Source organism: Geotrypetes seraphini, chromosome 2, assembly GCF_902459505.1.
Source record: "Geotrypetes seraphini chromosome 2, aGeoSer1.1, whole genome shotgun sequence".
NCBI classification, from domain to species: Eukaryota; Metazoa; Chordata; class Amphibia; order Gymnophiona; family Dermophiidae; genus Geotrypetes; species Geotrypetes seraphini.
Window position 1 is genome coordinate 378,715,614 of NC_047085.1, and position 27,749 is coordinate 378,743,362.

Below are 27,749 nucleotides of genomic sequence, written 5' to 3' on the forward strand. Positions count from 1 at the left end.
CTCTGAGGGCTAGATTTTCAGAAAACCGCTAAAACATAGACAGGCTACTATCGCAGTTGTTATAATAGCGACTGTAAAAAAGCGAGTCATTCTCCAAAAAACGCTCATGCAAATGAGGTTGTCAGAGAATAGTGAAAACTTGCTAAATTTGCATGTGCCCGTCGCTGGCTACAGAAATGGGCACATGCGCAGAATACAAAAAAGAAACACCCCATATCAACAGTGGGAGAGATGCCCAGTTTCCTGCTGCCAAACACTCCCCCCCCCCCCACCAACTCCTCTCAGCAGCGGGAGAAATGGCCAGTATCTTCCGCTGTCAAACAACCCCCCCCCCAACTTCCCTCGGCAGCAGGAGAGTTGCACACGCTCTCCCGCTGCCATGCAATCCCCTCCCCGTGCCTCTGAAGACCCCCTTACCTTATTTTCAGATGACTGGCCGGAGAAATGCCTACATCCTCTGGCCAGTTGGCCCGCCTCTTCAAAATGGAGGGCATTTCTCTCCCCAGAGCATCTGGATGCATCCGGGGAGAAGCCTAAGTCTCTGATTGGCTCAGACGCATAATGCCCCACCCATAGGATGGGCCTTAAATAGCCTGGAGCAATCAGAGCCTCAGGGCCCTCCCCGGCGCATCCCAGGATGCATCAGGGAAGGGAAGGTCCGCCATTTTGAAGAGGCAGGCCAGCTGGTCAGAGGGAGTAGGTATCCCTCCAGCCAGCCATCTGAAAATAAAGTAAGGGGGCTTAGCAAAGGCCTCGAGGCTGCTCGATGAAACCGCGTCTAAACTAATGCTAGCAGTAGCTGTATGGCGAAGTTAAAAGCACACAGAACTGCCGCTGCTGGTCCGGGGATGGAAAAAGAAGATGAGGAAGGCAGGATTTCCAGCATATGCGACGACGGTAGTAGGCAGATGCAAGTCAGCTGATACAGATGCTGGAGCCTCTCTTCCTGCCCAGTGTGCCGCGGCACACTTGAAATCTCAAGAGGCACACAGTTTGTGATACAGTGGTCTAGAAAGAGACTCCAGATGTGACAATAGGTTTGGTCGGTCTCTTTGGTAATTAGAATCCAACTTTATTTTCCCCAGACCCATAAGATGAATGCTACTTGCCATCAATGAGGTATTGATATCTGCCTGTTGCAGTGCCTTTGCATTTCGATTATTTTCCCATTTTTCTTTTGAAACCACCAGTAGCTAGGGAGTTCCATTTAATAAACATTTGCTGTTCTGCTTGTCCTCAAAGAAAACAAAGTTATTTATTTATAGCAAGTAATTTTCCATGAACATAAAGACACAAGTCCTCACATACCCACTCGTACTTACTCACCCACTCATCTCCCCAAGGAATTTTATTCTCTTCTAAGTTTAAAGAAAGAGTGAGGTAATTCAACGGGACAGTGACAGGCAGAAATGACCTGCATTTGCAGTGTGCCTTTTCAAAGGCTTTTTAGTGAATCAAACTGGAGAAGCTTTCGCACACCAAGCCCCATCAATGATGTCACCCATTTTGTGAGAACTTGTATCCTATTAATTCTACAGAGAACTCTGTTCCTCAGATGAGCTGCTCTTAGCTGTATCCTTCTCCAATGGCACTTCCAGACTTCGTTCTTAGGCACACAAGTAGACTGGGCCCCCTGCCCCGCCCCACCCAACCATGCGTCCAGGCGGAAACAGGAAGCTGCGCCAGAGGGAAGCTTTGGGCAAGCAGAACCGCTTGCACAATTACAGTTCCCATTGCCTTTCTTACCCGCGTTGCTTGCTTGTCTTACTTTCCGTCAATGGGGGGGGGGGCCATGTTGCCAATCGGGATGGGGCCCACGTTGCCGATCGATGCTAGAGGGGCCCATCGCTGTTTGGAAAAATGTTGATGCCCTCCATCATCGGGCCCCCCTGACCATTTCGGGCCCTAGGCATATGCCTACTTGGCCTATTGGTTAATCCTGCCCTGTTTCCAAGTAGTAAATAGCCTAACCTATGAACTCGATCAACTAAAGCACTAGGGCATTCATTTAGAATAAATACCAAATCTCGATAATAGTTTCAGTTTTACAAAGTGTTTCTGTTAAACATACTAAAATTTTGTCACCTAGAGAATAGATGTATTGTCATGGCAACTCCCATTTGTACACCATAGCAACCAGTTTCCAGCTGTTAGTGTCTCCTGTTCTCAGACTGCTGAGCTTAAATAAGCTCCCTCTCTTGGGCTTGAAATTGTTAAAGTAATTGTCATTGTTGGTAGAAGCAACACTGTTTAGAGAGAGAACAATAAATGCATATGCAATAAGCTGCATGGAGAAAGAAAATACTGATGGATATAAACTATTTTTGCATCAAAGGGCTTGCAATACAGCTGAAAAACAACTATAAGAGTGAGAGGTAGGGAAGCAAATTGAAAGCATGTTCTCCGCAGCTAGAATTCTGGACAACCTCTGCCTCACCTGCTCTCCTACCCACCATTCCCAAATGCATGGCTAAGATCATAAGCACTTTGGACACTGGTCGTCCTGCCTTTTTCTACTTGTTCGTTCCATCCAAGAGGTTTTGCACACAAATCTGCTGCTCTAGTTCAACCTATTCTGCCACTGTAACATTTGACTTTTATTATTTGACTTTTATTATTTGGATTATTATTTGACTTTTATCATTTGGATTTATTAACTGCCTTTTCATGAAGAAATTCACCCAAAGTGGTTTGGTTTTTTTTTGTATTTATTGTGATATATCGCTTGTACATAAGTATTCAGCGGTTTACAAAAATTAGAACATTAGGGCACACTAACTTCCCTCTGTGTCCCAAATGGGCTCACAATCTAAACTAAAGTACCCTAGGAGAAAACATTATTTTAATAAAAGATAAAGGGGGAAAAAACGAAACAAAAAAACATCAGAATATTGGAACATCGAATCTAGTAAAATAAGCAAATAAAGGATTGAAAATAAAAGAAAGAAGCAGAAAATGAAACAAATGCAGCAGAATAAAAAGTAATATAAGATGATATATAATAAGTTCTAGTCCAAACTTTATTTCAGTCCAATGGAGCACCATAACTTCGCTGCTGGCAGAGGAAGGGGGATTGAAGGAAGAGGAGCAGCCAGCATGGTGAAAGCTGAAACTGACTCCAGTCAGTGTCCAATCAGACTTTCCAGCCCAAGTGGCCACCAGGACTCTCCAGCCAGAACTATCCCCAGGATGATGGAGTGTCTCTTCCGCTCAGCTTCATACAACATAGGGAAGAAGGATCTCAGACTCAGTTGCCAGCAGTCTCCAGCAAATACACAGTACTCATAAGTATTTTCCCTCTCTGTCCTGGCAGGCTCACAATTTAACTGCAGTACCTGGGGCAATGGAGGGATTAAGGCCCAAATTCACTAAGCAAACCGATCAACACAAAAAGCGACTGCTGGGGACCAGTCGCAAACGGCTTTCCGACTCTCCTGCTCCATTGCCGCCCTGTACTCTGCCCCGATCTTCAGGTTTTTTTCCTGCAAGCAACAATCCCGATCTTCCAGCCCTGCTTTCTTCCCCATGTCCTCTCTGCCGCCTTCCCTGCAGTGTGAGCCCGCGGGTTTAAAGCGGGGCTGTGCGCTGCAGAGCAGCCCCGCTTTAAACCCGTGGGCTCGCACTACAGGGAAGGCTGCAGAGAGGAGGGCATGACCAGCTGACAGTCGGCGAAAGGGAAGAGGCTGCTGCCGCCAGGTTGGGGAGAGCAGGAGAGTCGGGGCCTGTTCAAACTGCAAGCCTGCTGAGTCTGTGGGGGAAAATGCCGCCCTTCCCCACAGTGCAGCCCATAGTTTTAAAGCGGGGCTGCACTGCAGGGAAGGGTGGCTATTTGGAGGGGGCTTGGATGTCTAAGCTAAAAGAGCCGCTTTGTCTCCTCACCCCCCAGTGACAAAACCCTTCTTTAATACCGTCTATATATTGTATAAATTGGCAGCTTAGAGCAGGAGAGTCTAGCTGGCAAGAGCAGCTGGAAGGGGGGAGCAGGAGAGTCAGCGCTACAAAAAAACAAACCAGCAATTAAAAAAATTTTAAAACTCTGACCCAAAATGCATGCGCAGACCATCTGCAGGGAAAGCATATGGTCTGCGCAAGCGTCAGAATCGCAAACTCGCGATCCATGCGGTCGGAGGGGGGCGTTCCTCCGATCGCCCTAATTTTAATTTGTTCGTTTCTGAATCGAACAGGCCTGGTGAAATCGGCCACAGATTGACCCCCGAAAAAAGGTTAGTGAATCTAGCCCTAAGTGACTTCCCCAGAGTCACAAAGAGCAGACTAGGATCAAATTTGCAATCTCAGGGTGCTGTGACAGCAGCTTTAACCACTAGGCCACTCCTCTACTCTATTCCACTTTGTGCTCCACAAATTAATCCTCAGATTCTAAATATTTATTTATGATGCCCAAAGTTAGGTACAGAATTCCATACATGGTTTCCATTTCTGCACATAACTTAAAAGGTTAAGTGACTCTTAATTGGTGCTAAGCATCAATCATTTGACATTAGCAAGCATTAATTGGAGCCAATTAATAGCTGCATGCAGAAATGCCATACACCCTCTTCTATAACCCCTGTACCTAATTTCCATTGTGCTCATTTTCAAAGTGGGCATGGCCATGGGGGGAGCATGAGCCTATCTGGGACATGTCTAGAATTTAGATGTAGAGTTACAAAATACTATCATTAACATGCCTAACTGCTGGGACATCCAACCAGTTTTTTCACCAGCCTTTGACTGGCATTAATACCAAAGTCAGACATGAGAATATGCTACCTTTATAGAATATGCACATATCGCACGTATCATCCCAGCAACTAACTTTGGGCAATCTTTACTGAATTCCCCCTATAATATGATCCCCCCCAATTGTTGATACACCATGTTATATAAGCCTGCAATTGTTATTGTTAGGTGCCATCGACTCGTGCTTAAGTCCTAGCTACTTGATGAATTGTGGATCTAAAAAGAAATCAATTTTGTGCTAGTCCGGAAAGATCCTCCAGCGTCATCCCAATGTCTTCGCTTGGTTCCTTCGATCTTCCCAAAACATGATGTCCTTCTCCAGTGATCTCTCTCTTCTGATGGTGTGACCAAAATAAGATAGTTGATAGAATAGAATTTGTAAAGGATTTCAATCTCCTGGGCTCTTTTGTAAACAAAGAAGCAACTAGTAGGGAGGAAATACTCTGCAGACTAGCACTCGGTCACTCTTTAATGAAGGCTCTCGACAAAATATTCAAAGACAAGGAGGTACATAAGAACATAAAAATAGCCTTACTGGGTCAGAACAATGGTTCATCAAGCCCAGTAGCCCATTTTCACAGTGGCCAAAGCAGGTCACTAGTACCTGGCCAAAATCCAAGGAGTAGCAACATTCCATGTTACTGATCCAGGGCAAGCAGTGGCTTCCTCCATGTCTTCCTCAATAACAGACTATGGACTTTTCCTTCAGGAACTTGTCCAAACCTTTCTTAAAACCAGCTACGCTATCCACCCTTACCACATCCTCTGGCAACACGTTTCAGAGCAAACTATTCTCTGAGTGAAAAAATATTTCCTCCTATTGGGTCTCCTCTCTCCTCTTCCTTCTCTGCTCAGTAACTCCTGGACGCCATTAACTCCCTAAATTCGAATAAATCACCAGGCCCCGATGGCATTACTGTTGAGTTTTACAAGGCCTTTCTTCCCACTCTGCTTCCACATTTGCTATCTTTCTTTCAGTTTCTCTGCAATCAGGGCGATTCTTCAGGCTCCTTTACAGAGGCTACCCTTATTGTGTTTCCCAAACCCGGCAAAGACCCCCAAGATGTCAAAAACTATAAACCTATCTCTCTAATTAATGTGGATGCTAAAATCTTTGCTAAAATTCTTGCTACCCGGCTCCAATCTGTTCTTCCATCTCTTATCTCCCCTGATCAATCTGGCTTTATCCATAACCGATACTCCTCCAATAATACCCGCCTTTTGTCACATATCATCCACCACACTACATCTCATCCAGACAGACTCTTGATTATGGCCCTCGATGCCGAAAAGGCCTTTGATCGCCTAGAATGGCATTTTCTTTTTCATATTCTCCGTTGGTATGGATTCCCAGATCCTTTTATTGATATGATCAAAGTTCTATATTCCCACCCGACGACTCAGATTATGATTAATGGCCGTACCTCGCAACCTTTCTATCCATCCCGTGGCACCAGACAAGGATGTCCCCTATCCCCATACTTTTTAATCTCGCTCTGGAGCCGTTATTAGCGGCTATATCTGGCTATAAACTAAACATCACTAAATCAGAAATACTTCCGCTAAATTGCATCGATGTCCAAACTGATGCAATTAACTCTGGTTTCATATGGTCCCCTACCAAAATTAAATACCTTGGTTTATTCTTTGGTCCTACTCTCGAATCCACATTGAAACTTAATTCTGATTTCATCTTCTCTATCATTCACACTTGTACTTCCAAATGGTCCCCCCTCAACCTCTCCTGGTGGGGCAGACTTTCTACAATACGAATGATGATAACTCCCAAAATAAATTATGTTCTCAGTATGCTCCCATGTCTTTTATCTCCCTCCGTCTATTCTCGTATTGAGCGTCTCCTTTCTTCCTTCTTGTGGCACAACAAACAGCTCCGGATTGCCTTGCGTAAATTAAAGTGTCCTCGAGACCAGGGAGGTGTCAATTTCCCTAGCTTTCGGGAATACCATTATGCTTTTCTATTATCTCAAGGCTCCCTATGGTCTAATCTTTTCCTCATAAGCACACCGCCCACTTGGTTATCCTTAGAGCATTCTTTACTTGATCCGTACATCATGCAACATGCACCTGCCATTCCTCTGCCTTCAGAGGCCAAACACAATCCGATTTTACATAGTACTTGGCAGACACTTAACCATATTGACTCCATCTCAGAAAACAAATTAGGTGATTCACTAGCGGCACCTATTTGGCATAATCCCAAACTTAAAATTTACAATTCCGTGGTACTTTGGAAATCTTGGCAACAGCAAGGTCTCTGGACTATTGCGCATCTTATCAACGCGAATAAATGGATTACCTTCTCGGACATTATGGCAAAATTCCATATCCCTCCCACCCAATATTTTAATTGGATTCAGCTGCATCATTGTCTTACTGTGAGGTTCTCATCTCCCGCATCCTTGCATATTACTCCTGACCTCCACTCAAAGATACAACTTTTCTCTGCTTCCAAAGGTCAATCTTCCAATTGGTACAAGTATATGCAGGCAAAATCATATCCTTTCCTCGTCGAATCCATCTCTAAATGGGATCCGATGTTGCAATCCCCTATTACTGAGCAATTATGGTTGGCGTTATGGCCCAGATTATTTAAATCCCTTCACTCAGCCTCTCATAGACAAACAGCTCTTTTCCTCTATCATAGAGCCTTCTGGACTCCTATTAAATCAGCCAAAATAATGAAGTCCTCAGTTAACTCTTGCTGGTCTTGCAAAGCATCTGAAGGCTCCTTGCGGCATATGCTCTATGATTGCCCCCATTTGCAGATTTTCTGGAATTCGATCTGGCACACGATTTCTAAAATTTTCTCTATCACTGATCCTTTCTCATTTGATATTTTGATTCTGGGTTCCTCGGCACTCACTGCCCATCTATCTGTGTATCATGACCGCCTTTTGACCCTTTTATTAATTCTTGCCATTCGACTTATTTTACATAAATGGAAAGATTTTACGAAATTAGATTATAACCAATGGTGGAATTCAATGTGCCTCCACAATAAATTTGAACGACATATGGCTGACCGCCATAAATCTAGAGCGACTTTTTATAAAACTTGGTCGATTTTGGCAAACATCAGCACTTAGACCCTTGACCATAATCCGGATCATTTACCTATAGTATTCTGGTTTGATCTTTCCTTTATTTTCTCTTTATTTTATTTCATACTATTTTGTCATTGTCTGCTGACGATATACAGTCACACGTGTACTGTTTTAGCGTGGACTATATTGTATCTTATCTCTCTCGATTTACTCCCTTCACTATCCCATACGAAGTTTGTTCCTCGTTCTTATATGCTTTTATGATGTGCATACTAACATGATTGATATACTGTTTACTGTTCATTTATCTTGTTATTGCCACTTCTTATTATGTAATTGGATATACTGGATGGGTGTCATCATCCGGTTTATAACCTGTGCTTCCTTGGAAGCTCTTCTTTTTGTACTTATGTTTTTTTATGTTTTCCAAAAACCAATAAAAAAATTTTTTGAACTAAAAAAAAAAAAAAAAAAAGTATTTCCTTGTAACTTCATCAAGTGTCCCCTAGTCTTTGTAATTTTTGAATGAGTGAAAAATCGATCCACTTGTACCCGTTCTACTCCACTCAGGATTTTGTAGACTTCAATCATATCTCTCCTCAGCTGTCTCTTTTCCAAGCTGATGAGCCCTAACTGTTTTAGTCTTTCTTCGTACCAGAGGAGTTCCATCCCCTTTACTATCTTGGTCGGGTCGCTCTTCTTTGAACCTTTCTAGCGCCACTATATCTTTTTTGAGATAAGGAGACCAGAATTAAACACAATATCCTAGATGAGGTTGATCCGTGGAGCAATACAGGGGCATTTTAACATTCGTAGTCTTGTTAACCATCCCTTTGTTAATAATTCCTAGCATCCTGTTTGCTTTTTTGGCCATCGCCACACATTGAGTGGAAGGTTTCATCGTATTGTCTACGATGATACCCAGATCCTTTTCTTGGGCACTATTCCCCAAGGTAGACCCTAGCATCCAGTAACTGTGATTCAGGTTGTTCTTCCCAATGTGCATCACTTTGCATTTGTCCACATTAAATTTCATCTGCCATTTGGACACCCAGTCTTCCAATTTCCTCAGGTCCACCTGCAATTTGTCACAATCCACATGGGTTTTAACAACTTTGAACAGTTTAGTGTCATCTGCAAATGTAATCACCTCAATCGTCGTTACAATTTCCAGATCATTTATAAATAAGTTAAATTAAATTAAGGTAACACTCCACACATAGATCAGACTTGGCCACACACTCATTTTCTCAGTGGTCAGTTATGAATGTGAAATCTGGACACAATGGAAATAAGACAGAAAGAAGATTGACTCATTTCAGCTTTGGTGCTGGAGAAGGATTTTTGGCGTGCTGTGGACCGTCAGAAGAATTAACACATCGATTCCAGAAAAGATCAAATCAGCTATGTCACTCAAAGCCTGCATGCTACAGTATATAAAAATAAAACACATGGGAATTTGTTCAGCTGGCACTGGTCTGAATGGATGATTACTTGTTAGTCCCAGCACCATTTGTAATGTCTGCATGTAATGCTACATCCATACTGATGACAGCTTTGCATTTCAAGGACAAGTGTGTCTCCCATTATTATTATTATTATATATATTTTTTTTATTTTTTTTTGCAAAGTTTGTTAGCAGGTGTTGTGGGTAAAGCACATTTTGCCTACAGGTTGAAGGCAGAAACTTGGCAGATGGAGCCAAATGAGTTCCAGACAGATGCACAATCTAGGAACAGAAGCTGGCAATTGTGAGTTTCCAGATCTCATTTCTACTGTAAGAAAGGGTATGGGAATGGTAGAACTAAGCCTTAGTCGTCCTGTAGTGCTTTTTTTGTTTCATTCCATCCTGCTGATTCACTGGACAAGCATTGACTGACAGCTGTAGCAAGAGAATTCACAGTTGATACAGTGTCTTGGAAAGCTGCAGTACTGAAGAGGGGCTGATGATTAAGCGCAATATGATGTGCTTCCAGAATAAAGGAATCTTGACTTCTTAGAACTGCCAGTGCAAAACTGTTTTATTCTTAATGAACTTGATGTTCCGAAGGACACGTGTGCAGTGGCAAGGCAGTACAGTTTGCACCAGTGCCAACAACTGAATGTGTAATTTTAGGCAGGGCATTTAGGTCAGGACAGTAAACATTTTCAATATATTTTATAAAAGGCTTATTGAACCTGTCCTGGAGCCTTATGTTAAATACACATAAGATCCTCCCAAAACAAACCTCTCAGAACATGCCCCCTTCAAATCTGTGCATTTTGAATCACACATGTACAGTATAAGTAGAATCTCTTTAAAAACTCCTATTTATATAATAGTTTTTTAGCCCATTACATTAATGGGTGCTAGAATAGATGTGTAGACTTAGGCATTTCGTTCTTTCTTTCTGTATGTCTGTCTTTCTCTTTCCCTGCCCCATTTCTTTCTTTCTGTCTGACTTTTTTTCTGTCTCTCTCCCTGGCCCCCTGTCTGTCTTTCTTTCTGTCTCTCTCCCTGGCCACTGTCTGTCTATCTGTCTTTCTTTCTGTCTCTCCCCCCTGTCCAGCAGCACCCCTTCCCTGCTCCCCCTGTCCAACAGTAGCCTTTCTCCCTTCCTTATATCTCCCCCCTGTCCAGCAGTAGCCCTTCTCCCTTCCTTTTACCTCCCATGTCCAGCAGCACCCCTTCCCTGCTCCCCCTATCCAGCAGTAGCCCTTCTCCCTTTTACCTCCCCCCTGTCCAGCAACACCCATTTCCTGTTCCCTCTGTCCAGCAGTAGCCCTTCTCCCTTCCTTTTAACTTCCCCCATCCAGCAGCACCCCTTCCCTGCTCCCCCTGTCCTGCAGCACCCCTTTCCTGCTCCCCCTTTCCAGCAGTAGCCCTTCTCCCTTCCTTTTACCTCCCCCCTGTCCAGCAGCACCCCTTCCCTGCTCCCCCTGTCCAGCAGTAGCCCTTCTTCCTTCCTTTTACCTCCCCCTGTCCAGCAGCACTCCTTTCCTACTCCCCCCTGTCTAGCAGAAGCCCTTCTCCTTTCCTTTTACCTCCCCCTTGTCCAGCAGCACCCCTTCCCTGTCCCCCTGTGCATCAGTAACCCTGTCCCCCTGTTCATCAGTAGCCCTTCTCCCTTCCTTTTACCTCCCCCCTGTCCAGCAGCACCCCTTTCCTGCTCCCCCTGTCAAGCAGTAGCCCTTCTCCCTTCCTTTTACCTCCCCCCTGTCCAGCAGCACCCCTTTCCTGCTCCTCCTGTCAAGCAGTAGCCCTTCTCCCTTCCTTTTACCTCCCCCCTGTCCAGCAGCACCCCTTTCCTGCTCCTCCTGTCAAGCAGTAGCCCTTTTCCCTTCCTTTTACCTCCCCCCTGTCCAGCAGCACCCCTTCCCTGCTCTTATCTGATAAGTCTCCCATGTTTTGTGAGGTTCCTTCTAGCGATAGTGAAACCGCCGCAGCCTTCTTATTCAGCTCCTTATACCAGCTCCTTTTTCAGCTGGGGAAACTGCCGCACGCATCACAAACTGCCACCACCGCTGCGAAAAACCGCCGCACATGTCGCAAATTGCCACAGGCTCCTTCTACTGCACATGCAGCGGCATGGAGTCACGGAGCCACAGATCACGGACGCATGGAGTTTGAAGTGCGCATGTGCGCTAAGGGTTTTATTATAGCAGATGTAAGACTCATTTTTAAAATTGATTTTTACTCATTTTTGTAGATTTGCTATAGTTGTCCTTTATCTTTATCTTTATTTTCCATTGTTTATCACCCACACATCCAAGGGGGGTGCGGGAGGGGGGATATATCTTTTATTTTTATATTATTCCTGATGGTAATGATGGATGGGGGAAGGAATTCTTTACCTTTTGTATAGATTCAGATTGTTTATAAGTGCTTATCTTATTTGATTATTATTATTTGTATGTAAATTGTATTGCACTTTTTGTTGGCATTAAAAATTAAATAAAGTTTAAAAAAAATTGATTTTGACTGCTATATTCCAGAATGATGGTGCTCCCTTCCGTATAGTATTTACTGTTGTCTGTTTTTTCCATGTTTATATTTTATTTTTAGATCTATATGGTTTAAGGTATGAATGGATGTTTGCCTTCCTTTATGTTATTTGAAGTTCCTTTCTGTTTTAACTTGTAAATTTAGTACATTGCCATAATCCTAATGAGCTAAACAGTATATCATATTTTAATAAACTAAACTAGGGCCCCTTTTTATCAAGCCACAGTAGAGCGCTTTAGCACTGGCCGGTGAAGTAAATGTTCCCGATGCTCATTCAATTCCTATGAGCGTCAGATCATTTATCTTGCTGGCTAGTGCTAAAATGCTCTATCGCAGCTCGATAAAAGAACATAAGAATTGCCGCTGCTGGGTCAGACCAATGGTCAATCATGCCCAGCTGTCCGCTCACGTAGCAGCTCCCAGGTCAAAGACCAGTGCTCTAAATGAGTCCAGCCTCACCTGTGTAAGTCCCGGTTTAACAGGAACTTGTCCAACTTAGTCTTGAAACCCTGGAGGGTGTTTTCCCCTACAACAGACCCCGGAAGAGCGTTCCAGCTCTCCACCACTCTCTGGGTGAAGAAGAACTTCCTTACGTTCGTACGGAATTTATCCCCTTTCAACTTTAGAGAGTGTGAACAAAGTGTCTTTATCTACTAAGTATTTTGAATGTTTCGATCATGTCTCCTCTTTTCAAGGGAGAAGAGGCCTAAATGTTTTTAATACATGTAATAATGTAATACATTCTGAAATTGACTGTTGAATGTAGTGCGTAAACCGTTTGATGATACAGCAAGCCATGAGGAAAAAGGCACTTGCTCTACCTGTGCTTGTAACCCCTACAGTGTCCAATGTCCATAGGCAGTAGCATCATCTTTATTAATATCCTTTTAGGATCAATCTTTCATAGTAATGGTTTATAATTTATTGAATTTGATGTACCGCCTATCATAACAGTAAAGTGGTTGCCAATTTTCCCTGCAATTTTCCCACACTCCACCCACCTGGTACAAATCACCTTCTAGCTACAAAAGCAAAACAGTTGCAACGTTTCTTATCTGCATGAAAAGTAAAAAAAAAAAAAAAAGAATTTATCTCGAGGTGCTAGAAAAAGACCACCTATATTTGGTTAGGAAAATTCTCCAAATCCAGTCAGAAAACTAAAAAGTATTATTTACAGGGCTTAGATTTTATTTTTTTTACTTCAGGAGTTGTGCTCTTAAGCCCCTTGAAATTTTAGTAGGGCTCAGTTTCTAAATCAGGATCCTAGTTTCTCTTCACTCCTAAATTTAGAAGCATAAATAGTTGTTGGCTATAGAGGTCGATTTAGGATAAGGAAAAAAGGTTTGGCACCTAGTACTGATTTTCAACATTAGGCTCCTGGAAGATAAATAACAGGCCTAAATTTAGTTACCTAGATTTTAGAGGCCTTAATTTAGTTACCCTTTCAACTGAAAACTTAGGCTGTTGAATTCAATTTAACATTTTTTGAATATTTGTCTCTAAAAGGGTAGTTTTATAAGTGACTTGAGCATGCAGAATGGTTTCATTTGCTGTAGTTGGTGCTTCTAAAATTGCTCAAATATATATGTGCATATAATTAGGCACGTAGAAAGCAGAGCACCAATTTTCTGTATTATATGCATAAGCATTCCTTAGCACTGAGAATGGGTGACATCAAGGCAAAATCAGTGCTTATGCAAGTAACATAAAATGCACACATATGCACTGACTTACTTGAAAATATAGTTCAAGTACAAAGTTACTTCTGCCTTGAAACAAATCATATTGGCCCCCTTTTATCAAGCTGCATTAGGGGTTATTGTTTTTTTTTTTTTTATTACTGGCCACAGTGGTGCATAGGAACATAAGAATAGCCTTACTGGGTCCATCAAACCCAGGTCACTAGCACCAGGCAAAAACCCAAAGAGTACCAACGTTCCATGCTACTGATACATGGCAATGAATGGCTTCCCCCATGTCTTTCTCAATAACAGACCATGGACTTTTCCTCCAGGAAATCATCCAAACCTTTCTTAAAACCAGCTAAATTGACCGCTCTTATCACAACCATAAGCATTGTGTTCCAGAGCTTAACTATTTTCTGAGTGAAAAAATATTTCCTCCTATTGGTTTTAAAAGTATTTCTCTGTAACTTCATCGAGTGTCCCCTAGTCTTTGTAATTTTTGATGGAGTAACAAATCGATCCACCTGTACCCACTCTACACCACTCAGGATCTTGTAGACCTCAATCATATCTTCCCACAGCCATCTCTTTTCTAAGCTGAATAGCCGTAACCTCTCTAGTCTTTCCTCACACGAGAGGAGTTCCATCCCCTCCATCATCCTGGTTGCTCTTCTTTGAACCCTTTCTATTTCCGCTATATCTTTCCTGAGATAAGGCGACAAGAATTGAATGCAATATTCCAGGTGAGGCATTGTAACATTGTTAGTCTTTTTAACCATCCTTTTTTTAATAATTCCTAGCATTTTGTTTTCTTTTATGGCCGCCACTGCACATTGGTTGGAAGGTTTCATCATATTGTCTACAATGACAGCCAGATCTTTTTCTTGGGTGCTAGCCCCCAAAGTGGACCACAGCATTTGGTAACTATGATCTAGGTTATTCTTCCCAATGTGAATCACTCTGCATTTGTCCACATTACATTTTATATGCCATTTGGACACCTGTTCTTCCAATTTCCTAAAGTCTGCCTGCAATTTTTCACAATCTGCATGCATTTTAACAAATTTGAACAGTTTAGTGTCATCTGCAAATTTAATCACCTCGCTCATCGTTCCAATTTCTAGATCATTTATAAATAAGTTAAATAGTACTGGTCCCAGTAGCACTCTTCTATTTACCCTCCTCCATTGAGAAAAATGGCCATTCAACTCTTCTCTCCGGTACCATGTCCGACTCTAAAGAAGCATTGAAAAGGTGAAGCGGCAGAGCCACCAGAACTTCCCTAAGTTCCTCCAGTACCATTGGATGTACATCTGCCTCATTGTTTTGTTTACTTTTAGTTTAGCTAGCTCCTCATGAACACAACCCTCTGAAAATCGATCAGGGTCTACCACAACTCCAGCCCTATTTGCTTTCCTTGGGTCCCTCATTGATCACAGTGACAGTTCGACAGTAGAGATCAAGCGTCGAGTATCACTGGGGCGTGCAGCCATGGTGAGCATGGACCAAACATGGAAGTGCAAGGGTGTCTCAGTCACCATCAAACAAAGACTAATCACTGCCATTTTGTTCCCAATTGTGACATATGACTGCAAGACATGGATGCTCTCTAAAGCAAATAGAAGAAAAATTGACGCCTTCGAGCTGTGATGCTGGAGAAAACTTCTACAAATTCCATGGATAACAAGGATCACCAACAAAGATGTTCTTGATCATATAAACCCAGAGTTGTTCCTGGAAGGAAAGATTACCAGACAGAAACTGACCTATTTTGGGCATGTGATGAGGGTGAAAAGGAGGTACTACTCATAATGGAAGTGCTACTCATAGTGGTCAGTGGAATTAGGAATTAAAAGAGACCGAAGGCCCGTTGACTGGATACCATCAAGAATGACATGAGAATGAACATAAAGCAATTGAAAGAAGCCGTGGAAAACAGGGAAGCATGGAGAGGACTGGCCTACAGAGTATCCAAGGGTCGGACACGACTGAATGGATAGTAGTAGTAGTTAGCATAAGTCTTCACTAACAGTGGGATGGCTTCACAACGTGCACTACTTCCTATGTTCACTAAAAACATGGATTGGGCAGGGACTCCTGTTAACGCAGAGGTAGTTACTATTCCATGACTGTTAAAGCAACAGAAAACGCAGCACAATTAATGTTGCACCAATAAGTGTAGCTAACTGCATTATATTATATGCAGTGCAATTAATGGGTGGTAAGTGTATTGTCTATGGGAAAATGCTAAAGTTAGTTTCATTAACCAGCCTTAGTGCAAGAAATAGGCTGGCTGACTGGAAAAAAAACATCCAGTACATATTTGAAAATTAAATATGCAAACCTTTTTTCTTCCCTTAACTCCATCTCCCAATGCCTTTTATTTTGTGGGGTGTTTTTTGTTTGTTTTTTTTACTATGGGAGTATACAGTATAGCCCCGTAATGAAAATAAGTGGCTAAATTTATTCATTACTTTGTTTAGGTTACACTTTTGATGGTTTAGTAGCTCACGCTCAGCATCATTGCTTTGTGCAATTTGTATAATCTATCATCATTGATGAATACTGGTTAATTGGTTTTTTTATATAAGGACTCCTAAGAAAGGCTTGTTTAGCTGGAACGCAGCCTGTATTAGGTCCATCTGCAGTCAAATGTGTTTGGGGTTTTTTCGAGTGCCTTGAGTTCACTGTTTCATAGTGCTGTCCTTTTTATCACTGAAATTGAGTGATTTTAATAAAGTCCTTCTATATTCATCCTGGCACATCTGCTGTGATCATTCCTGCTGGTTTGGACTTTATATTCATTCAAGATGGAAAAATGTTTCAGCCTGCAGATCAAATAGGTAAATCACCTTAGTCCCCAAACTATTTAAAATTGCTTTCTTAAAAGCATTTTGTTTTTGGTCTCTCATACTTTAGCCCTAAGCTTAAATCTTATCCTAGGATCTATCCCAGACCGAAAGAAAAATTGCTATATCTATATCTATACAGATAGATATTTAGGTAGATCTATATCTATATTTATATTCTAAAGGATTTTATTTAATTGCGGACCAGTCATTTTTTTTGCTTGCACAACTGATTTAGCCCTACATGCCTGGATAGATACATGGGAGGGAAGTTATTTTAAAAGCATTCCCCCATCTAAAATAAGACTCATGACTGAATGCCATATGCCATCAAAATGCCCCAGAAGATTTAGTGAGCCATTGCTTCATCTCTCCAACTGATAAGACCCATTTTACAACCAAGAAAGGGAACACTACTCATTTAAATCCCCAGACTAACCATGTTATAAATAGTCCGCTGCTCTGAAAATGTAGTATTATTTTTGGTAGCATATCAGCACATTTCTGTGGGGTTTGCTCTAGTTCTTTTTCCTTAATTCAAGACCTTTACATGTGTGCTGTTTCATTATTTTTGCCTGGGTGTGTTCCTTCTGGGGCTTGACTCAGTTTGCTTGTGGTTTGTAATTCATCCCCCTTTATTTTTATCAGAATATGTCAGCTCCAGGAACATATAACAACGCCCACGAGTGGTATTTGCTTTGCAGAGAAACTGAAACTTGAGTATTGTATCTCTGCAGTGTAGATGGACACTCTGCTTGCCTATATATCAGCTCACACAACTGTCACATTGATCAAGGAGGAATGTTCATGGAGTTAGTGGGGTAGCCTCAATCCTGCTACCCCTTCCCTACTACGTCAAAAAAGGCTTATTAGAGGAGCTTTCTTTCTGTGCTTATCTCAGAATGGAATTATTGTGTTAAGGCTCCATTTACCCCAATTTTGTAGGCCTTGTAAAGGAGAATATCTGAATTTTACACTTTCAGATCTTTCAGTACTGTGGAGAAATAGACATAAGAAATATATAAAACCTCATAGGGTTTTTATTTCTAGTTCATAGTTCTCCTTTATTTATTGTAGTTTCATAATACATTGATTTGCATATAATTTCCATAGGGTTCCTTTTACTAAACAGCACTAGAGGTTTTTTAGTGCAGGCCGGCAAAGTAAATGCTCTGAAGCTCATAGAATTCCTGTGAGTTTCGGAGCATTACCAGCCCTTACCAGCCCATGCTAAAAACCTCTAGCGCCGTTTAGTAAAACCCAGTGTTAGTTTTTAATTCTCTGTTTGATTTGCTGTGTTTTTCTTTTATTAGAATATTTAATACCCTGACAATACCCTAAAATACATAACGTACTGTGACATCAAGAACAAAACCAGGGTTTGTTTACTAAGATGCAATAAGCAGCTAGAATGGGTATTATTCAGAACTTATTCAGAATACAGCGGTTTGTTTGATTTTTAGCCTGAAAAAACATGACCATGTTACTCCTTTTTACCAACAGTTACATTGGTTGCCTTTTGAGGCAAGAATACTGTTTACCATAAGTTCGGTTGCATTTGTTTTAAGGCCTTATTTGGTTTGGCTCCCACTTACCTGTCTTCACGTTTTGAACGATATAAACCAAACAGGATCACTCGAGGAAATTATCTGTTTGTTTATCCAATCATAAAATCTTGTCGATATAAGAGATTTTTTGACAAACTATTTGTATTTCAGGCAGGCAAAATGAACTCATGCTTATATATCATTATTTCTCAGGCTTATTCTTATGTGTCTTTTAGGAAGCTGTTGAAAACTGATCTATTTGATAAATTTGTAAATTGATGTTTTAATCTTGATTAATAGATTTGCAAATTGATATTTTAATATCTATATTATAATTTGGTTTTAATGTATTTTCATGTCAATTGTATTTTTTTCACTGATTGTACAGTTCTTCTTGATGTGAACCACCTAGAACTATGTGGTGTGGCGGTATATAAAAATAAAATTATTAATAGTAGTAATATGTGGGAACCATTAGTGTGGACCCAAACTAATGGCTACTGCATGCTAAGACCAGCAAGACTGTTAAAAATCCTATGCTAGCTGATGAGCACCAGTAGGAGCAAGTCATAGAGATGGGACACGGCTAACAATAACAACTAGGATGAGGGACAGAACTTCGAAAAGATATAAACAGGATGGAGTTGGTCCAGAGAATGGCTACTAAAATAGTCGGTGGTCTTCGACATAAAGTATATGAGGACTGACTTCAAGATCTCAATATGTTTACTTTGGAAGAGAGGAAAGATATGTTAGAGATGTTTAAATACCAACATGGCATAAATACACTTGAGGCGACTCTCTTTCAATTGGAAGGAAACCTTGGAATGAGGCAGCATAGGATAGAGGGGAAAGGGAAAAGGCTCAGAAGTAACCTCAGAAAAGTGTTTTCAGTGAAAGGGTGGTAAATGCATAAAATGACCTCCAGGTGGAAGTGCTAGAGACGAAAACGGTGTTTGAATTCAAAAAAGCCAGGGACAAGTACATTGGATCTCTAAGGGAGAGGAAGAGATAGTAGATGGCATGGATAGGCAGACTAGATAGGCCATATGGTCTTTATCTGCCTTCATTTTTTATGTTAACTGTGTACTAGTTGTCATGGCTGTTAAAAACGTGGTTGCACTTAACACCATGGCAGTCCATTACAGCGGCTGCTGCCTTAAAAAAGATAAGCCACTCCAAACCAAACCAAATTATAATATACATATTAAAATATCAATTTGCAAATCTACTAATTTCTAGCACTTCCACCTCCAATACAAGTCCTTCCCCAAAGGAGTTCCCTACCAAGATCAGAACCCCCCATCTGATTCCTCCCTCTGATTTGGTCCCCAGAGCAAAGCCTTTTCTCCAGTTAAGCATCTTCTTCATAGGGATTTGTATACCATCTTTTTTTTTGTAATTTTTACACCCACACTCAGAGTGGTTTATATACAGGTACTTCAAGCATTTTCCCTATCTGTCGCGGTGGGCTCACAGTCTATCTCAAGCATGTCAAACTCAAAGGCTGACACGGGCCAAGTAAACAAGGTTTAAGTTTATATGGGCTGCCAATAGCCAAAATGTCATTTTTCATAGAAACTTAGGTTTATTTTGAAAAGTACAGTATAAAAAAAAATGAACAAGAGCAACAATAAAATTAATGTTTTCTTCCTAACACTTGGCATCTCTTCTCTGCTACTATTTTTCCTATTTCGTGGAAAATCTTGTCCACACTGATTACTTTTAAAACTGGCCCAAGATAAATGTCAGTAATTCTGGATCTGATAGGAGACTCTTTTCATAAGAACTTAAGAATTGCCACTGCTGGGTCAGACCAGTGGTCCATCATGCCCAGCAGTCCGCTCACACGGTGGCCCTTAGGTCAAAGACCAGTGCCCTAACTGAGACTAGCCTTACGTGCGTACGTTCTGGTTCAGCAGGAACGTGTCTAACTTTGTCTTGAATCCCTGGAGGGTATTTTCCCCTATAACAGCCTCCGGAAGAGCGTTCCAGTTTTCCACCACACTCTGGGTGAAGAAGAACTTCCTTACGTTTGTACGGAATCTATCCCCTTTTAAGCTTTAGAGAGAGCCCTCTCGTTCTCCCTACCTTGGAGAGGGTGAACAACCTGTCTCTATCTACTAAGTCTATTCCCTTCATTATCTTGAATGTTTTGATCATGTCCTCTCTGTCTCCTCTTTTCAAGGGAAAAAAGGCCCAGTTTCTCTAATCTCTCACTGTACGGCAAGAGATTAGAGAAACTGTGTAAATAACTGCTCACACCAATAAGTACTTCCAAACATGGAAATAATTTCAGATTCAAATTTTCGAGTATTTTCAAACCTGGCTGTCAAATATTTGTAAAATTCAAGCAAGCCAACTTCACTGTATTTTGTCATCAAATCTGAATCACACTTGATCTCAATTACTTTCATTTGCATATGATATTAACTTACCAGACACAGAATAATTGCACAAATTAATAAGTGTAACGTAAATAAACCTATACTCGTATTTTTATTGTACTCCAAAGGTGAAATAATGGATAGGTAAGTGTTATTATCGTCTGATTCACTGCTAGTATTAGTGGGGGGAAATGGTACGTTATGACTAGAGGTGCAAACTTGTCTTGGATACCAAAGGCATCCGCATCGTAGTACTTAATATGAATTAGCAATTGGTTATACTTGTACGTTGTATTGTTGTTTTCAACTGGCTTAGATAGGCGACAGCTTGGCGCCGATGGATTGCAGGATAAATTTCACGACTCTAGTAATGACTTATTGGATTACATTGGCTTGGCCACGGTTTTGACATGATTGTCTTACATCATCTGTTTTATATCTTGCTTCTCAATAATATTAAGGAGTTAAATAGTAATTACTTGTATTAATAGGTCAATTTCATGAAAATACTCCACAAGTTATAGAACCAATATATATCTAAAAAACACAATATGCTGTGTAATAGTAATAAATATTCATTAATATAAGTGAAGTGCTCAGTCACCAACCGATCCGTGCATAAAGTACCGTTAAAAGTACAAGCGCCGGTTGTACAACAGGGACCATCATAGCACTCACAGTCCCTAAATCTCCCTTATCCTATATAATAAAACCTAACCTTCAAGATCCTCCACGGTATCCTTCCTCCTTTTATCCCTCTATCCTGGAATTCCTCAAATCCAACCTCCACTAGATCCACTCAAAAATTAAAACTATCCTACCCCTCCTTAAAAGGCATCTCCCTTGTTGGTAAACTTGGCTCTTCCCTCCCTTTCAGAATCACTCAGCTCTGGAACAGTCTCCCTTCCCCTCTCCGCAATTTGAGCCCCCTTCTACCATTCCGTAAGCATCTGAAGACCTGGCTCTTCTCCAGAACGTAACCCCGTCCCGCTCCTGGCACTCTCACACCAACCTCTCTTCTCTCATACTTATATAATTCCACTGGAGTTCCGTTCCTTCCCTAACCATGTAAACCGTGTCGAGCTCCATCTGCGGAGATGATGCGGTATATAAACCCAAGATTTAGATTAGATTAGATTAGATTAAAAGGCTAACTCGCGCATGCGCACTCCTATTTGTGTGCTTCCATGATCAGTAGTTCCGTGACCGCATGAGTGTGCATGCGCGAATCCCCAGCACTTCCCTACACTCGCCGGAAGGACTGGACTGTATGAGTCCCCAGCACAAGCGTGTGGCTGACCCAGGATCGTGAGAGGATGCGCCATGCAAAGTGCTGCACACTACTGGAGGGGGAGGGAAATACCGGCACAAACCTCCCGCCAGAGAGGAAGGGCTGAAGCCAGCAACAGCAGCGAATTATAAACGCTGCTGTTGCCTGAAGCACCCGAGGCAGACGCTTCTCTCCCCTCCCAGCCCAACCCCCGCTGACTCTGCGACCCTCCCAGCGAGATGACTTTAATATCAAACCTCCCTCCAGCGTTGGCAGCCGCAGCAAGCTAAACAGGCTGTTTCGGGCTTTCTCCTGCCGTTGAGTCCCTCTGCCGCATCACTGATGACATCATCAATGACGTGACAGAGGGACTCAACGGCAGGAGAAAGCCCGAAACAGCCTGTTTAGCTTGCTGCGGCTGCCAACGCTGGAGGGAGGTTTGATATTAAAGTCATCTTGCTGGGAGGGTCGCAGAGTCAGCGAGGGTTGGGCTGGGAGGGGAGAGAAGCATCTGCCTCGGGTGCTTCAGGCAGCAGCGTTTACAATTCGCTGCTGTTGCTGGCTTCAGGCCTTCCTCTCTAGCCATTCCTGCCTACTTCCTGTTTTCATGAAGACAGGACCGGCCAGAGAGAAAGACCTGAAGCCAGCAACAGCAATGAATTGTGAATGCTGTTGCTGACCAATGAAGTAGTTAAATGAGGAAAGGGAGCAGAGGGGGAGAGAATGGCTTGGAGGGAAGGAGGAAGGTATGCCAGACCAAGGGAAAATGAAGGAGGAGATGGAGAGAGGACATATGGAACAGAGAGAGAGAGGGCGGACACTGGATGGAAAGAGAAGAGAGGGGCAAGACTGAGGGTGAACAGTAGATAGAAGGGGTAGAGAGAGGGAGACACACCGAATGGAAGTGTGGAGGACAGGGGGAGCAGACGTTGGAAGGAAGTGAGGAGGAGAAAGAAAAAAGGCCACATGCAGGATTGAGGGAAGAGGATAGAGTTAGAAATAAAGATAGACAGACAGGGGGCCAGGGAAAGACACAGACAGAAAGAATGACAGCGTCCAAGGAGAGAGAGACAAATTAAAAAAAACAAAAAAGACAGACAGACATCCAGTGGCGTACTAAGGGGGGGGGCGGGAGGGGCGGTCCGCCCCGGGTGCCAGCCATGAGGGGGTGTTCCCGGCCTTGCCGTTCATTCCCCCCCCAACCCCGAAGGACCGCTCGCCCCACTGACCTTCCTACACCACCTGTGAAGCAGCCCGCAGCAGGATCGCGACTTCAGCGATACCTGAGCTGCTTGGGCGCTGCTTCCTGCGCCGCGGTCCCGCCCCTCCTCTGACGTCAGAGGAGGGGCGGGAACGCGGCGCAGGAAGCAGCGCCTAAGCAGCGCAGAGATCGCTGACGTCGGGATCCTGCTGCGGCTGCTTCATAGGTGGTGCAGGAAGGTCAGTGGGGCGAGCGGTCCTTCGGGGGTGGTGGGGGGGGACTGAACGGCAAGGCCGGGAGCATAGGTAGTGCTGCTTCATAGTGGTGCGGGGAGGCCAGGGGCGAGCGGTCCTTCGGGGTGGGGCGGGCAGGCAGGCAGGCAGGCAGGCTTTCAAGGAGGAGGGGGGTGACAGACAGGCAGGAAGGCCTTCAAGGGGGGACAGGCCTTCAAGGGGGGGGACAGGCCTTTGGGGGGGTGTGCAGACCTTCAAGGGGGAGGGACAGGCCTTCAGGGGGGGGCAGGCAGGCCTTCAAGGGGGGGGACAGGTCTACAAGGGGGTGGGACAAGCCTACAAGGGGGTGGGACAGGCCTTCAAGGGGGGAACAGGCCTTGGGGGGTGCAGGCCTTTGGGGGGGTGCAGGCCTTCAAGGGGGGGACAGGCCTACAAGGGGGGTCAGGCCTACAAGGGGGTGGGACAGGCCTTCAAGGGGGGGGTGCAGGCCTTCGGGGGGGGTTCAGGCCTTCGGGGGGGTTCAGGCCTTCGGGGGGGGTGCAGACCTTCAAGGGGGTGCAGGCTTTCAAGGGGGGACAGGCCTTCAGGGGGGGTGCAGGCCTTCGGGGGGGTGCAGACCTTCAAGGGGGGGGACAGGCCTTCAAAGGGGGGGGACAGGAAGGCAGGCCTACAAGGGAGGGACAGGCCTACAAGGGGGGAGGACAGGCCTTCGGGGGGGTGCAGGCCTTCGGGGGGGGGGTGCAGACCTTCAAGGGGGGGGACAGGCCTACAAGGGGGGGACAGGCCTTCAAGGAGGTGGGACAGGCCTTCAAGGGGGGTGCAGGCCTTCAAGGGGGGACAGGCAGACCTTTAAGGGGGGACAGGCCTTTGGGGGGACCCTGGTTTAGAAGTACACGGAGGGAAGGGGGTGTTCAAAGAGACGTGCATATGCCAAACTTTGGGGGGGAGGAAGAAATAATGGGTCTGAAAATAGAGGAGAGGGAGAGAGATGATGGACCATGGGATTTAGGGAGGGAAGGAACAGAAAGGGAGAGAAATTGGACACAAGGGATGGTGTGGAGGAGGGATAGAGATACTGGATAGGAGGGTAATTGGGAAAAGAAAGGGAGAGATGGTGGACTCGGGTGGTGGGGAAGGAGGGAGAGATGCCGGATGAAAGGGTAGTTAAGAAAAGGTGGATCTGTGGAGGGAGATGAAAAAAAGGAAAGATACCAGACTTCCTGGGGAGGGAAGGGAAATGGAAAGGGAGGACAGAGTTGGCAGATGGATGGTTAGCATGCAGAAAGAAGAAAGAAGGAGACCCCAAGTTATCAGAAGAAAACCAGAGCCTTGGACCAACAAGATTTGAAATATAACCAGACAACAAAAGGTAGAAAAATTAATTTTATTTTCTGTTTTGTGATTATAATATGTCAGATTTGAAATGTGTATCCTTCCAGAGCTGGTGTTGGACTGCAAACGTGAGCTAGGATTTAACAGAGAGAGGAAAAGTCCTTTTTGTTTCTTTATTTTATTTACACCACAGCGCCAGTGTGATTAGGAGAAGCCAAAGGGAGTGAAAAAGCTATAAAACCCACCAGGAGTTTTGAAAAAAATCACCCAACTGGGCAGGAAAATCGAATTGAAAAACCAATTCAATAGGCTGAATCGAATCAAAATTTTTTTTCCTGTTTCTGGCAGCATTAGTTTGCGCTACTGTCTTAGACTTTAGGACCTGGGATTGGGGAGAGATGGCATCCTCAGTACTTTATAATGCAAGTGAAACGAGGATTTGGTCAGACTTTTGATGGGTCTGCAGAAAAAAAATATTGTATAGGCCGGGGACATGAGACAGCAGGAAATGGGAACTTTTCTTCCTTCTATTTTTGTGAATGGAAAGGCTGAGGATGTCAGAGAGTTCAGTTAAAATATGTGCTTTATAAGAAAATATAATAATGTGTTTTATAAAGTTTATAGCATAGCTGGCCTACCCAGTGAGGTGTTCCTAGTGGTGGTGGTGGCAGCGTGTCAATGTGTTGAGAGGAAGAGGTGGTCTGGGAAATTCTGCTGTGCAAACTCCGGGCCCATTTCCACCCCCCAGTTAGTCCACTCCACTCAACTGGTTCACACACTGAGTGGGTCTTTGGGTGTTGTTTTGGGATCTCTTCCAGTGGTTTATCAGTATCTCCTTCTGGTCCAAGGAAGGAAACTTTGTTATCCTTAGCATTGACCTACAGAATATGTTTGTAACAGCGCTGCTTTTGTGGCATTAGGCTATGTAGTGATCGAAAGAAAAAAACAGACCTTTGCACATTTTTGCACTATATGGTGGGTGTATGAGGAGATTCACATTTCCTGCACAGCTAAGTCCATGTGAAGTTACCTTGTGCTGTATTTGACATCTAGCAAGGTCTCTGTTTGAAAGGAAAGATCTAAACTTAAAAATGAAGTGGCCAGAAGTTATGGTAAAAGCAGATAGTGTAGCTGGTTTTAAGAAAGATTTGGACAAATTCCTGGAGGAAAAGTCCATAATCTGTTATTAAGACATGGGGGAAGTGTCTGCTTGCCCTGGATCGGTAGCATGGAATGTTGCTACTCTTTGGGTTTTGACCAGGTATTAGTGTCCTGGATTGGCTACCATGAGAATGGGCTACTGGGCATGATGGACCATTGGTCTGACCCAGTTAGGCTATTCTTATGTTATGTTCTCATCTGTAGGGGCCTTTGTTTTCACTTCTTATTTTAATGTATTTTTTTTCTGGGAACTTATCAGTGTTTTTTATAATGGGAACAAAAATGGAAGAGAATTAATGTGTGTGGGATGAGGGGGTAACTAATTTCTTCAGCTAAATAATTCAATCCACCTCAACCAGACATAGGAGAACTCACGCACCATTCACACACCCTCCAACCAAAAACGTCAAAAGAAAAAAACTGTTCGACAACCTCCTAGCCAATCGAGCTGCAACACTCGACCCCCAACTCTACAACCAATTGATATCAACCACAGACTGCAAAACCTTCAAAAATAAATAAAAACCCTTCTATTCAAAAAACACATAAAACCGAACTAACACAATCAGAACTGTCCCAAGCATCACCTGCAACTACTCCATATGTACTTCTGATGTCATGACAATTCAGACATAATTTATGTTATGTTATGTTTGGAATATAAGAAAATTTTCACTGCCTGTTTCTATTCTGACCATTTATTCCGTTTCATGGTCATTACAAAAAAATATTTTTTTACATGGGGGAGGGTGTCAAAAAATGATGGGCCCCGGGTGCCACATACCCTAGGTACGCCACTGCAGACATCTACTCTAGCACCCGTTAATGTAACGGGCTAAAACACTAGTACAGTAATAATTGTCAAGAAGAAATGAAAAAAACACTTATATTCAAATAAGCAAAAAAAGGTAGCAAATGCTTTGTTCAAATCTAGCGCTCGTAACAGATATCCATCTCAATAAAGACTTCCTGAATTTGAAACTCCCATAGCCTCCCTTCGAAGGTTTAGGGACTGTGAGTGCTATGATGGTCCCTGTTGTACAACCAGCGCTTGTACTTTTAACGGTACTTTATGCACGGATCGGTTGGTGACTGAGCACTTCACTTATATTAATGAATATTTATTACTATTACACAGCATATTGTGTTTTTTAGTTATATATTGGTTCTATAACTTGTGGAGTATTTTCATGAAATTATATCATGCTTTGCTTCCTCTAAATGGAATTCACTTCCTGCTTTTATAAGATTTGAATATAAATTTTTGTTAAGGAAATATTTGAAAACTTTCTTATTTCAGCAATTTATTACTGCTAAAAGATTTATGAGATAACTCATAATTAAATGATTTGATAATGTGTTTAGGTAATGTCCTAGAAGGCTGTGATACTTTTGTAATACACATTGAACTGTACTGGTAATTGCAGACTTTAAGTCTTTAATGGAATGAGAAGGCATAGGATGAAGTTAAGAGGTGATAGGCTCAGGAGTAATCTAAGGAAATATTTTTTACAGAAAAGGTGGTAGATGCTTGGAACAGTCTCCCAAAAGAGTTGGTGGAGACAGAGACTATGTCTGAATTCAATAAAGCCTGGGATAGGCACGTGGGATCTCTTAGAGAGAGAAAGAGATAATGGGTACTGTGGATGGGCAGACTGGATGGACCATTATCTGCCATCAAGTTTTTATGTATTGTAATGCTTCATCAGGCTGTATTAGATTATTGTTCATAAGCTTCTTCATAGAGTCACCCTACTGATAGTTAATATTGCACTATATTATGCTATGTAGTAGTGGTTCCCAAATATGTACTGGAGGGGCCCTCAGCATAATGAATATGCATGCAAATGTGTCTCATGGATATCATAAAAACCTGACTGGCTGAGAGTACTCCAGGACAGCTTTGGGAACTACTATAAGAGATTCCCCCTTTGATAAATGAATCATACCTAAGTAGTATGACAATAAAAGTGACTTGTCGTTTATACTCAAATATAAGTCGATCCGAATATAAGTTGAGGTACCCTCCCCCCCCAAGAAAGGAGGAAAAAAGTTTGACTCAAATATAAGCCAGAGGAGGGGTTAATATTCATGTGCCCTGCCCTGCCAGGATCTGCACCCAGCCCCCTCACTTCCTACCAGGCTCTGCACCCAACCCCCTCCCTCCCTGCCAGGCTCTCCATACTGTCCCCCCCTCCCTCCCTCCTTGCCAGGCTGTCCACCCTGCCCCACCCTCTCTGTCAGGCTCTGCACCCTGTCCAACCTCTCTGCCCTGTATCCTGTACCCCCTCTCT

The 27,749-nt window shown here is 43.1% G+C and overlaps 1 protein-coding gene across 1 annotated transcript in view; it reads left to right on the forward strand.

Annotated features, from left to right (window-relative positions):
* LOC117353985 (dynein heavy chain 5, axonemal-like) overlaps positions 1–27,749 on the forward strand; it is a 629,516-nt gene that overhangs the window by 590,768 nt on the left and 10,999 nt on the right. The window lies entirely within an intron of this gene.